The following is a 12,640-nucleotide window of genomic DNA, read 5'->3' as shown; positions in this document are numbered from 1 at the left end:
TCATCCTGGAAAGCTAACGTGATTTTTTAGCATTTTTTTAGACCACCCCTGCCCCTTTTAAATCATGTTCTGATGTGATACCTGATGCACACAGCAAAACTGTTCTCTGGAGAGGGAGTTCGATTGCTGGATCAAGTTGGGAATTTGGTTGCTATAACTACAACTTCACAGATGTGCTGTACATGTAAATGCAAGCTTTCGTAGTCCTTGGGATACTGCCTTTGGTAGTGTCTCAACAAAGTAAGTATGTGGCCTTACAGAGAAGGACCCTGCTGTTTTTGTGTGTGTAGCTGATATGATATCACAGGTCGTTTGATGCTTGAGGTCTTCAGTCAGGGAGTTTGTCATTTATGATCCTTGGTGTAGATGAGTGTGTAAGTTCACCCTAGAAGTTCCTCTTTGCAATGATGTTTGGATTTCTCTTGCAGAAGTAAATATTATATTTCACGTGTGTGTCAATGAAATACAGTATTGTGTTTCTCGGTAAAATGTTTGAGTTGCTTATCTGCCGATAGGTGTTAAGGATTTCACAGCCCTTGCTTGTGCCATGGTTATTTTGGGGGTGGGGGTGGGTTGGAGGGATGTGTGAATTACTGTTTTACCTTATGAATTCAAAGTCTCTTACATATGTAGCAACTAAATTTGTTTTTGTTTAAAGAAGCATACTTTCAGTAGTGGAAATGCTAACAAAATAGAAAGAGGGAGTATATTATAAAGAGAGATATTGATATATGAAGCAAATTATACTTGGTGAATTTGGAATGTCTTTATAAAACTAAAATTTCCAATTAGTCATAGTTCAGGGATCCTCTATTTCATTTTTATTGTGAATTAAATTTTTTATATATATATATACACACACACACATAAAAATAACATAAATATATTTATATACAAATATATGTTAAAGCCAACAAAATCATATGTTGGAATGTTAAAGAAAATAAATTTATTATATATTATCTATCCAACTTTATTTTTTGGATGTACTGAAAACTGTTTAAAAGTACTTCAAGAGTAGCAATAGATGAAATATATAATGTGAAGTAATAGCTTAGACATGCATATTAATTTGTGTGTGTGTTAGAATTTAAATATAATGTGGGTTTTAAAGCTATCTGCTTAATTCTGTTTCACTGATTAGGAAATGATCTCTAAGCCCAAAATATTAAAAGTTACTGGTTTCCTTAGATGTTTCTTACTTTTGCCATACATTTGTGGTTTCATAGGGGTTATGTGTTTTAAATATATTAAATACAGTTCTGATATTGAATATTCATGTATTACATATCTACATAAACATTAAATAAATGTATTTTTTAAGTTATACCTTTGTCAAAAATTTTTTCAGTCAGATATTTCAAGATATTACTGACTTTATTTTTTTATCGATGGCTTTATTTTTTTTTATAGCTATAAACTTACGAATGTGTTAGTTTCATTGAGATAACTTTGTTGTAAACAGAAACAGAGTCATAGATACAGAGAACAAACTGATGGTTGCCAGTAGGGAGTGTGTTGGGGGACTGGGTGGAAAGGTGAATAGAGTGAGGAGTGCCGATTGGTAGTTACAGAATAGCCATGGTAATGTAAAGTACAGCATAGGAAATATGGCCAATAATTTTGTAGAAACTATGCATGGTGCTAGGTGGGTACTGGAAATACCGAGGGGATCACTTTGTAAAGTACATGATGGTCTAACCACTATGCTGTGCACCTGAAACTAATACAAAATTATATTGAATGTAAACTGTAATTGAAAAAAAAATTAAATTTATAAAAAGGTAAGTTTATTATTAATTAAACATTTTTATATAATTAAATTAGGACAATGGTCAGAGTCTTACAAACACTTTTCTATGTTTTTAAAAATTATTTTTGGGTGAACACACAATATAATGTACAGATGATCTATTATACACTTGAATCCTATATAATTTTGTTAACTAACCTCACCCCAATAAATTTAAAATATATCTTTATTGATTTCAGAGAGAGGAAAGGAAGGGAGGGGAGAGAAATAGAAACATCAATGATGAGAGAGTCATTGATCGAGCCCGCAGCCCGGGCCTGGATCCTAGGTCGATGCTCAACCACTGAGCCACGCCCGGCCGGGCACCCCAATAAATTTAATAAAATAAAACTAAACAAATAAAAACTAGGCTTTGGTTTATTTAGGTGAATTTAGAAAACCATCATTAAGTATACTTAATTCAGTTTTGCAAATTGGAAAAATTTAAGTTTAGAGTATTTCATTTAATCAGTCTAAATCATATGTATTCCAGGATTTATATATGTATGTATATCTCAGAGGTTTTTTGCCATGAAGGATTATGTGGTATAAAATAATAACTGCTATTAGGAATCTTGAGGCCATTTCATTTTGCCACTCTGTCATCTGATCTTGAATTTTAACTTATTATATAATTTAGGAAACAGAATGAGGAGTTTCTGTGAATGAGGTCTTTAGGTTTTATAATCATTATCCCATTTAAGTGGACTTTTAAAAAATCTTTATAGTTAATTTTGTGTATGGAATCACCATTGGGGTTAAAACAGATTTTTTTTTTCATAGATTATCTGTGTCAGACTATAATATAATTATAGTCCTTTGAATATAGTAGAGGAGAGCTGTCTGATAACTACTCTAGCCCAGAAGTATGAGTTTTAATTTTTCTAAGAATGTGCTTGTGGAACAATAAGTGGAAAAGACACCAGAGTCTCTTGTTTTACAAAAAAAATAGTTAGAAGATAACATGGAGCAAGACCATGAAAGGTAATTGACCAAGACAGAAGTTTCCAAACCAAGCTAGTTACTAGATTCACCTGACCTTACTATGGGTAAAATATTGAGTCCCAGTTTATAGAGATTGTTTTTGTTACTACAATCTAGGTTGGACCTTACAGCCTCATTTTCAAAGCTTACAAGCAGGTGGTCATTTTATTTTATTATTATTATTATTATTTTTTAAATGTATCTTTATTGATTTCAGAGAGAGGAAAGGAGAGGGAGAGAGAGAGATAGAAACATCAGTGATGAGAGAGTCATTGATCGAGCCCACAACCTGGGCATGTGCCCTGACCGGGAATCGAACCCCAATCGCCTGGATCCTAGGCCCATGCCCAACTGCTGAGCCACGCCCAGTCGGGCAGGTGGTCATTTTAGATCAGTAGAATGAGAGGATCCTGGAGGATTTGGTAAATCTTAGACCAGACATAGAAGCTCTGTAACTAGCTGTCTTCCCCTTGCTGCTTTTAAACTTCTCTTTTTGTCTTTAACCTTTGGCATTTTAATTATGATGTGTTCTAGTGTGGGACTCTGGATTAATTTTGTTTAGGACTCTCTGTACTTCCTGTACCTCTTTGTCTTTTTCTTTCACCAGGTCATTATTTCTTCAAATAGGTTCTCAATCCCTTGCTCTGGTACCACTATGATATGGATATTGTTATGCTTCATGTTGTCCCTGAGGTCTCTTAAACTATCCTTATTTTTTTAAATTTTCTTTTTGTTGGCTTCTCTGATTGGATGTTTTTTGCTACCTTGTTTTCTACATTACTAATGGTGATGGGTGCACCAATTCTAGCCACCACCCACTAGATGACTACAGACTATTGTGGTGGGGTGGGGTCTCAGTGGTGCCGTTCAGTTGTGCAAGGGAAAAATGGCCCCTTCCCTAGAGCTATACAATTCAGTTTTTCCCAATTCTGTCCAAACCTCCTCAATAGCCTTCCTAGAAAGTTTGTACCATAGGCCCAAGCTGGCCACAGCAGATGAGAGTTCTGCAGGGTACAATCTTAGCAGGGTACAATCTTATCAGGGCGGGGCATTGGGAATGTGGGGCTAGTGAATCTTCCCTTTGGGGAGGTGCTGGTCAGGCACTGGAGTGGGAGGATAACTCCCACCTCAGAGCAACACAACTCAGAGTCTGACACCCTCTGAGTTGCCCGGACCTTCACTCCAAGGGCTGATGCTTCTGCAGGGCATGAGCTTGGCAGGGTGGAGCAATGGGGGGGCGGGGTGTTGGGCTATTACATTTCCCCAGGCTGCCTCTAGCTCTCTCTCCACCAGCCACATACCCCAATCTCCCTTCACATGAATCCAGTTTGCTCCAAGTGTCCCTCCCTCTGCTGGAGCCCAGCATGAGTGGCTGTGAATATTTTGTGTGCTGACCCTTTAGGAGAACACTTGGGTGTCTAGCAGACTCCCATTTCTACGGAATACTTGCTGATTCTCATGGCCAGATGTTATGTGGGCACTTCGTTCCAGTTCTGGTGCTCTGGGCTTGGGAGCCTAGCATGGGGTTAAGACCCCCACACTCCTCAGGAGGGACCTTTGCAGCTGGAGTATCCCTTTGGATTCTTAATTGTCACACATGGGTGCGGGGCAAGCCCTTTTCATCTTTGCCCTGCCTACCGGTCTCAGTGTGGCTTCTTCTGTAAATCCTTGGTTAGACTTCTGTTCAGCTAGTCTTCAGTTGGTTATTCAGGTTGATTGTTCTGTATTTTAGCTGCAATTCCAGTTTGGTCCTGGGAGGAAGTGAGTATAACTTCTACCGACTCCTCCGTCTTAGATCTCTCTCCACCCTTTCCTTAAATATGCCTTTTAAGAGCAGTACTTTTGCATGTTAATAAAGTCCATTATATTAATGTCTTCTTTTATAATTTGTACTTTTGGTGTTCTGTTTAAGAAATTTTTTCTTAACCTTATGTCAAAGGCTTTCTCATGTTTTTCTTCTAGAAATTTAATAGTTTTAGCTCTTCCATTTCGGTATGAGATCCACTTTGATTTAATTTTTGTGTATAGTATAAGTTAAGGGTTGAGGTTTATGTTTTCCCATATAGATATTCAGTTGTTCCAGGACCATGTATTGAAAATAATATTTTTCACGAATAATATTTAGCACGAATGCTAAAAATCAGTTGACCATAGTTGTTTAGGTCTGTTTCTGGAATCTCTCTTCTGTTCTAAATTGATCTACATGTCAATCTAATACCACATTGTCTTCACTTGTGTTTCTTTATAGTAACTTTTGAAATTATGTTAGTCATATCCCCATCTTTGTTCTTTATAAAAATTGTTTTAACTTTTCTGTGTCTTCACCTTTAATTTTAAGATCAGCCCATCAGTGTCAAATGTTGTTAGAATTTGATTGGAATTGCACTGAGTTTATAGAATAACTTGGAAAGGTTCACTATCTTTAACTATATTGAGCTCTCCAAACCATGAACATGGTATATCTCATAATTTGTTTATCTTATATAATTTCCTTTTGTAAGGCTTTGTAGTTTTTAGTGTACAAGTCATGCACATCCTTTATCAAATTTATTTCTAAGTATTTTATTTTTGATAGTAAGTAGTGAGTTTTTACCACTGCAGTCTATAAGGGAAGATCTGAAACAGAGGTTAAACAGTATTCCCAGTGTTACTTATTGGTAGAATTAGAAGGAAAAATTACTTACAAAACAATTACCTACAAAACAAAATGAAACAGGATAAGTATGGCTTGTGAGTGATGTTCATCTTTCACTGAGATACTTTAAATAAATTGACATTTTATTACTTATATAATTATGATATCTTTGTAAGAAATTACATATATGTGTGAGTTTATGCTTTTCCTTTAATTTTCAAATTTTATTAATGCAGTATTATTCAAGTGGCCTGAATTATTGTTCAGGTTCTCTCTTACAAAGACATGCCTATTATTTCAACTTCTCTTAAGGTCTGTGCCAAGTTTTGGGGAGGCTGGTGGCTGGGTTTGGTGCCATTCCTATAAGACTTAAAAGCATATCAGACTTTTGGTTGGCATTCTTGAGATCTTGCTTGATTCTAGAGATCAGTTCAGGTTCTGTCTGGTTTAGGGCTAACCTCAACCATTCATTTGAATTCATCTACTGTTTTCCTCACTGACACGTTACATAGATCTTTTTGGTCATTTTTAGATAATATTTTAGAGCTAAGCTGCTTTGTCTCTTCAACACATACGTGATGAGCTGTGCACAATGAAATGTGAACATTTAACAAAGGCATTTCTGGGTAAGGCATGTGTCTACATGCTGAAGGAGAACGCTGTTATGCACCATAACTTTTATACAAACTGATCAGCTGCCATCTGTGTACAAAGCACTGTGATCAGCAGAGACCTGTTTGTGCCACTGTGTGGACTGATAGCAGCAGATCAATTTAGCTGAGCTGTTCTCTCGCAGTTTGGTCACGAGGACATAGGCACTACCAAAGTGTAGTCATCATCACACCACTGCCCTTTGCTGGTTTAAATTGTGGCAAGAGAGAAAAACTGCTTGCTCTCTTCACCCCAACACAGCCGAGGTAAGATCCACCTTTTTACTCTTGAAGGGAAAGACAAGAGGAAAAGCAGCTTCTTTCAACTTTTCACATGTTGTTTTGATTTAAATTTATGCTAGTCTTTTTCCACGATAATCCCTCATGCCAGGTATACAATTCAGCATTCCTTTGGTGGAGAGCATTGTGTGTAGTGCAGCCTGGGTAAATTTTAATAACAAAATTGCACCGCTGAGCACATGTAAGCATTTGACCTTGAAGACTCATAGGAGAGCAGACATTGCAGATTTCCCTACTTGCCCTTGACTTACAAGAGAGTAGATAATGAATTAATAGAAATTGATAAAGAGCGTCTGTCAGGCAGCCGCTGAGGTCATGAGGCTGGTATGCGGAAACAGTGCCCATACAACATGCGTAACACATAACTGCAGCCAGGAGGGGTGGGTGGGTCATCGAAGCAGGAAATTAGCCGTCAGAAGGAATGTTGGCTCTCGGCTCCAGCTACAGCAGCCGCATGGACTCACTGAGAGAAAACACACTGGGAAATGGGGAGTGCTCACTGCTGCAGAGAAAAGAGCTCCTACAGAAGGTGGCAGTGCCATTGCTGTTACCAGTGCTTCAAAGATACTATTGACGACAGTGCAGGTTAGATTTTTTTTTTTTTAAGGAATTACAATGTTTAAAACATAAATAGCAAATGTTCAGTACTTCTGCAGTTAAATAGAAAACAGGCTACTGAGACATGAACAGGGGGGAAAATACAGCTATGAGGCCTTCGCTTGTAATTTTTTTCCTTGTGCTCTATTTTTATAAGCAAAAGTTAAATGTTGAGATTCACTGAGCAGAGGAACAAGTTCTTTTAATCCATGCAGGGTGGTGATTGTTAAAATATTTCTAAATGGGTCTTGAAAGAAATTTAGGGATGCTTCATTGTATGCTTAGTTTTCCCAAGTAGTTACTACTGAAATAGCCTGTTAAAGGCCATGCTTTATAAACAGTTTGTAATTTACACACATACATGCGACGTAGATGTGTGCTTGGTGTGTATATGCTTTTGTTTTAAAGAGCTGTTACTTTCTTTTTTGTTATTGAACTGATGAGTGAGGATAAACTATTTTAAAAGATTTAAATGCATTTTTAAGCTAAGTCTTTCAAACCACTTTCCTCTTGTACTTCTATTAAAATTTATTCCTGTATGTTCTATGGATTTTTGAGAATGGAACTGATGGCATCGGCAGTTTCTTTTTATTTATTTATTTTCTTAAAGTTAATTGCTCTTCTGCTATCTTAAGACAACATCACGTGAACATTTTTTATAAGTCCAAAATGAATACATAGATTTTGGTTTAGGAGCACCATTTAGTCATTTCATCAGATTTTAAAGGAGGAAAGTAAAATTTAGAAACTGCTTATTATTTCCTAGAAATGAAGGTATATCTCAGAGTATTACATTTTTAATCATTTTGTACATTAGGATTATGAATCCGTATAATGTCAGTATGATTGCTGTGTGTGCCCCGCAGGGTAGAGGCTGACGTGAATAAGTTTACATTCCAATACCGAGGCATTGCATTCCACCGGCAGCTCTGACGTACAGCAAGAATGTGGAGGCCCCTGCAAAGGGCGAGTTTAGGGACACTGATAGCAGAGGCTTCTGTGCTCAGCGACTACCTTTCGTGGAAACTCACATTGGTAGAAAGTGCTCATGAATCAGCTTGGGTGGGGAAAATGTGGTCACAGACACTTAGAACAGCGTGGTCTTATCAGAGTAAGAGCCTGCAACACCCTGTGTGGTGTATTATTACCAGTGGGTATTTATGAAAACTAGGTAAGACTTTATATTATCAAACATTTGTGCTTTTCTTGTTGTGTTTCCTGAACTTGAAAGAATGTTTACTGGGCAATTCAGTTTTTTCTCTGTTTTGCACTATGTAGAAGACAAGTTACTTTTAGTAATTTTTTTGTCTGCATATATTTGGTATTACAAAGTCATTCAATTCTGTATCTTGCAAAAATATTGAATTTATTTTACTTCAATTTTAGGAACACTTTGTAATTCTTAATTTGTATTGTACAAAAAGTTTAGCAAAAGTTTAAATTTAATGGGAATGAAAACCTGGATTGTTAAACTGTTTTTGGAAGAACAATTCCTAAATTAGTTGTACTAAGGAAATATGAGCATTTAGTATTAATCTGCTTGTTATACTGGAAGTGGTCTTCTCATTAATCATTTGCTGAGAGTTTTTTGTGTGTGTTTTTTTAATATCTCAGAGAACCAATAGATTGACCCAAAGTGAACCTACATCACTTTTAGTTGTCATCGTTGGTTGTTTAATGTAAGATTATAAGGACATTCTGAAATACATTGAGTTGAATAGTTGAGAGCCAGGCTGTACAGTGTATTTATACAGACCAATTTCGAAGGATTTAAAATAGACTGTATTAATTAAATTTTCATAATGTTTAGAACCAGCATTCTTTAAAACAAAGCCATACTTCTCTGTCTTTCCCTATGTCTTTCTCTCTGATTTTATAGCCTCTTATGAAAGACTGGTATCTAGTCTAGAAAGGGCTGGCAGGTTTTTAAATGTTCAGGCCAGGTCTCATTAATAACTGTTACCTACATCTTGCTTGTTTTTGAAAAAGAATTACTCATATATATATATTCATATTTGTGCCTTGTACGATACATAACGTAGAAAGACTGAAACTACTAGACTAATTAATTTGTAAAAATACTTTAATTCACGGTTAAGAAATAAGTGATGTGACTTTAAAAATTAAGGAGCTTAAACTTTAAAAATATCTTTATCTAGGTATGTGGTATTACAAGTGGCATTTCAAAGAAGCAGATGTTCTACTGGTTGAAGTTCTGGCAGCAGCTGCCAAACAGGCTAGGTTTTTATAGATTTGACATTCAGATCTTTGACTGTTCCAGGGTAACTCTCAGGTGCTTGGTGGTCATTTGTAATTTTGCTGAATTTGAATTGCCTTCTGAATTACAAAAGCTGATTTGTATTTTCCCTCAACTAGCTAGTAAGTGTGCCTAGTGAGCATCTGAGAATCCACCTTCCAACAGGGCTCTGTTCCCCACTTGTCATCGGGTTGGTGTTTTTTGGGTAAATGTGATGCACTACAGCAGTATTCCTGAGGAGGCCCAGGAGTCATTCCTCAAAAATGTGAAGCTTCAAACACTAGAGTTTATGTTATTGAGTGTAGAAAAGGGCTATCAAAGAAAGCAGCACAAAGGGTAAGGTCAGTAACAGACTCCTGCATGACAGCCTATCATTTGAGCATCCGATTTAATGAACTTGTAGGTAGGTTGGCTCAGTTTCTCCAGTTGTGAAATGAGAGTTGAGCTGGAGGGGCAGTTCTCAGGGGAAGAGTAGGATGGTGTGGGTTATACATATTATAATCACTGGCAGCCTCTTTCTAAATCCAACATGTTTCAGAACCTTTGATGTAGCCCACCGGATCATGGCATATATTCAGGTGTGACACTGAAGGGGAAAAAATGCTGAGAGACCTTTTCCTGTATAGTTTTTAATGTTTTTTCTCAATTCTGAAATTCTATGAATTCATTTTGGTTTTGTGATGCAATCGTAGAAGGAAATAGGACATTATTTTTATTAAACTCATGGTGTTCACTGTTCTGCCCGTTATCAGAGCTTCTTGTGTATTTATCTTCACAGAATACAAACTACTTAAGAATAGGGTCCATATATAGTGAGTTTCTTATAAGCTCTGTATTGATTACAGAGTTCATATTGATTGTATAATATGTGCCCAGTGATTATTTGGAAGAGGAAGCAAAATGTTCTCTCTTCCCATATATATGTAGAGGTGGGGTGGGGGGGGGGTAGCCTCTAATTTATGGTCAGGGATAAAATAAAAATGGGATTGATGCTGGGTGAATGAAAAGTGGAGGTATAATTGTCTTCAGAACTCTGATTCAAAATATTTCAGTAATATTTATTTTTCCTCATCTCTTCCTAATTTTCTTTTGAACTACAACTTCTATTACTTCATTGATTAATGTAGAAAAGAGCTTGGTTCCAGGTTTATCAGTTGTATGGTTCAGTCACAAACTTAACTCTTCCTTTATCCCTAAAGGTTTGTTGTTCTTTGGTTAAAGTAGAGTTTCAACCTTTTCTTGTTCAAGTCCCGAAATTTTGCCAAGAAACTAAGAGCCATTAAAACAAAAATTCTCTTGGTAAGTTGACCTTTTTGAAAATCTCCACCCCTGGAAGGAGATTTTAGTTTTTTATTGTTTTTTTTTAAAATCCTCACCTGAGGATGTGTTCATTGATTTTAGAGAGAGAGAGGAGGGGGCAGGTAGAGAGACAGATGAAAAAGCATGTGAGAGCAACATTGGTTGCCTCCTGTATGCGCCCCGACTGGAGATCAAACCTGCAACCTTTTGGTGTTTGGGACAATATGCCAACCAACTGAGTCACCCGGGCTGGGGGATAAGTTTGTCTTATGAGACTTTTAAAAAATTGTTGTTAAATGTATATTTACACATGCACATATACGTACAAAACATAAAATATGCCATGTTGACTATTTTACGTGTATAATTCAATGCATTAGTTGCAATCACATTGTTGTGTGTTGTGCAAGCATCACCATGGCCTGTTTCCAAAAGGTAGGTTCCATAACTCCAATCCCTGGTAACCTCTAATCTACTATCTTTCTTTAGGAACTCGCCTGTTCTAGATATTTCATATGACTGTAATCATATAATATTTGTCCTTTTGTGACTGGCCTATTGCACTTGGCATAATGCTTCAGGGCTTATCCATGTTGTAGCATGTGTCAGAACTCCAGTCCATTTTATGACTAATATTCCATTGTATGTATATATCACACTTGGTTAATACATTCATCTCTTGATGGACCCCTGTGTTGTTTCCACTTTTTGGCTATTGGGAATAATGCTGCAGTGAACACTGGGGTGCAGATATCTGTTTGAGTTTCTGTTTTCAGTGTTTTGAGTCTCATGTAGCAGTGGAATTGATGGTTCTCATGGTAATTCTGTGTTTACTTTTAGAGGAAGTGTCAAACTCTTCTCCACAGTGATTGCACCTTTTTACACTCCCACCAGCAAAGTAGAAAGGTTCCAAGCTCTCAGCATTCTCTTATCACTGCTTATTATTATTTTTTAATTGATAGCCACCCTGGTGTCTCATTCACATCCTGTATTAATTGCGAAATAGTGTTATCGGAGAAAAGCGTGGATGGTCTTTTTCTGTTGCTAGTGGGAGTGGGGCTCTTGGGGTACCGCTGGAATAAGCATTTCTGGAGGCCCCCGCGGGAAGATGGATGTGGTAGAAAGCTTTATTTTCTTGGATTACATCCTTGGGTTTCCAAAGTCTCATTTTTTTTAATCCAGTCCTGGAAGATGTGCAGCTGGGGCTTCAATAGAGCTAGAAGCAAAGCCAGTGTCCAAAGTTTCTGTTCTATGGTGGAATTTGGTTCATCACAGCATCAGGCTGGTTGCAGTCCATTAGTCCATTGTGTGTGGGGTCCACATGGCTCAAGGCCATGTGGACCAATACAGGAGCCTGAGAACCCTGCAGGCCAGGAGCCAAGAGTGCAAGAGCACAAGAACAAACCAAGAGAAGGAACTACTGTTCAGGAGATTAAGTATCTCAAATCTTCCCATGCCTGCAGTGGCCATGCCTACTCTGGCCAATGACCTATTCCTGAGGGTGACAGACAAGTACCTTCCCTGTGTCACCCAGACTTTCCTGGGCATGCATCTCTTCTTCCCCTGACCAGTCCCTTCCCCCAGCAATGTTCAGGTAATAGATCAGTGGCCCCCTGAGAAATATTAAACTGCAGCTTCCTGGCAAAGCTGTACAAATGACACGCCTATAATATTTGGCCTTCCTTTTGCTCCTTTCCAGTTATTAATAACTGGGTTAAATTACAATGGTATCAAAATAGTACCTCATTGTGGTTTGGATTTGCTTTGCCCTAATTACTAAGGATGTTGAACAACTTTTTATGTTCTTTTTTAAAATTTTATTTTTCAATTTCAGTTTACATTCAATATTACTTTATATTAGACAATTATATACTTTACAAAGTGATTCCCCCCCCCCATATTTCAAGTACCTACCTGGCACTATACATAGTTATTACAATATTATTGACTATATTTCCTATGCTATACTTTACATCTCTGTGACTGTTTTCTAAGTACCAATTAGTACATTTTAAACCCTTCACCTTTTTCACCCAGGCCCCCTCAACTCCCCTCCCCTCTGGCAGCCGTCAGTCTGTTCTCTGTATCTATGAGTCTGTTTCTATTCAACATTTCATAATCTTTTT

General features: G+C 37.2%; 1 protein-coding gene across 7 annotated transcripts in view; it reads left to right on the top strand.

Annotated features, from left to right (window-relative positions):
• The window catches only part of RAPGEF2 (Rap guanine nucleotide exchange factor 2), a 218,203-nt gene that overhangs the window by 100,666 nt on the left and 104,897 nt on the right, over positions 1-12,640 (top strand). The window contains exon 1 of one of the 7 annotated variants that reach the window (XM_087816528.1): positions 6,816-6,946. The exons of the other annotated variants lie outside the window; for them this stretch is intronic. The gene's annotated coding sequence lies outside the window, so the exon portion shown is untranslated. Of the gene's footprint in view, positions 1-6,815; positions 6,947-12,640 lie in introns of those variants that run through there. 7 annotated transcript variants of the gene reach the window in all.

This window comes from Miniopterus natalensis, chromosome 4 (assembly GCF_054644295.1).
Source record: "Miniopterus natalensis isolate mMinNat1 chromosome 4, mMinNat1.hap1, whole genome shotgun sequence".
Taxonomy (NCBI): domain Eukaryota; kingdom Metazoa; phylum Chordata; class Mammalia; order Chiroptera; family Miniopteridae; genus Miniopterus; species Miniopterus natalensis.
This window is presented reverse-complemented; position numbering and strand designations above follow the sequence as displayed.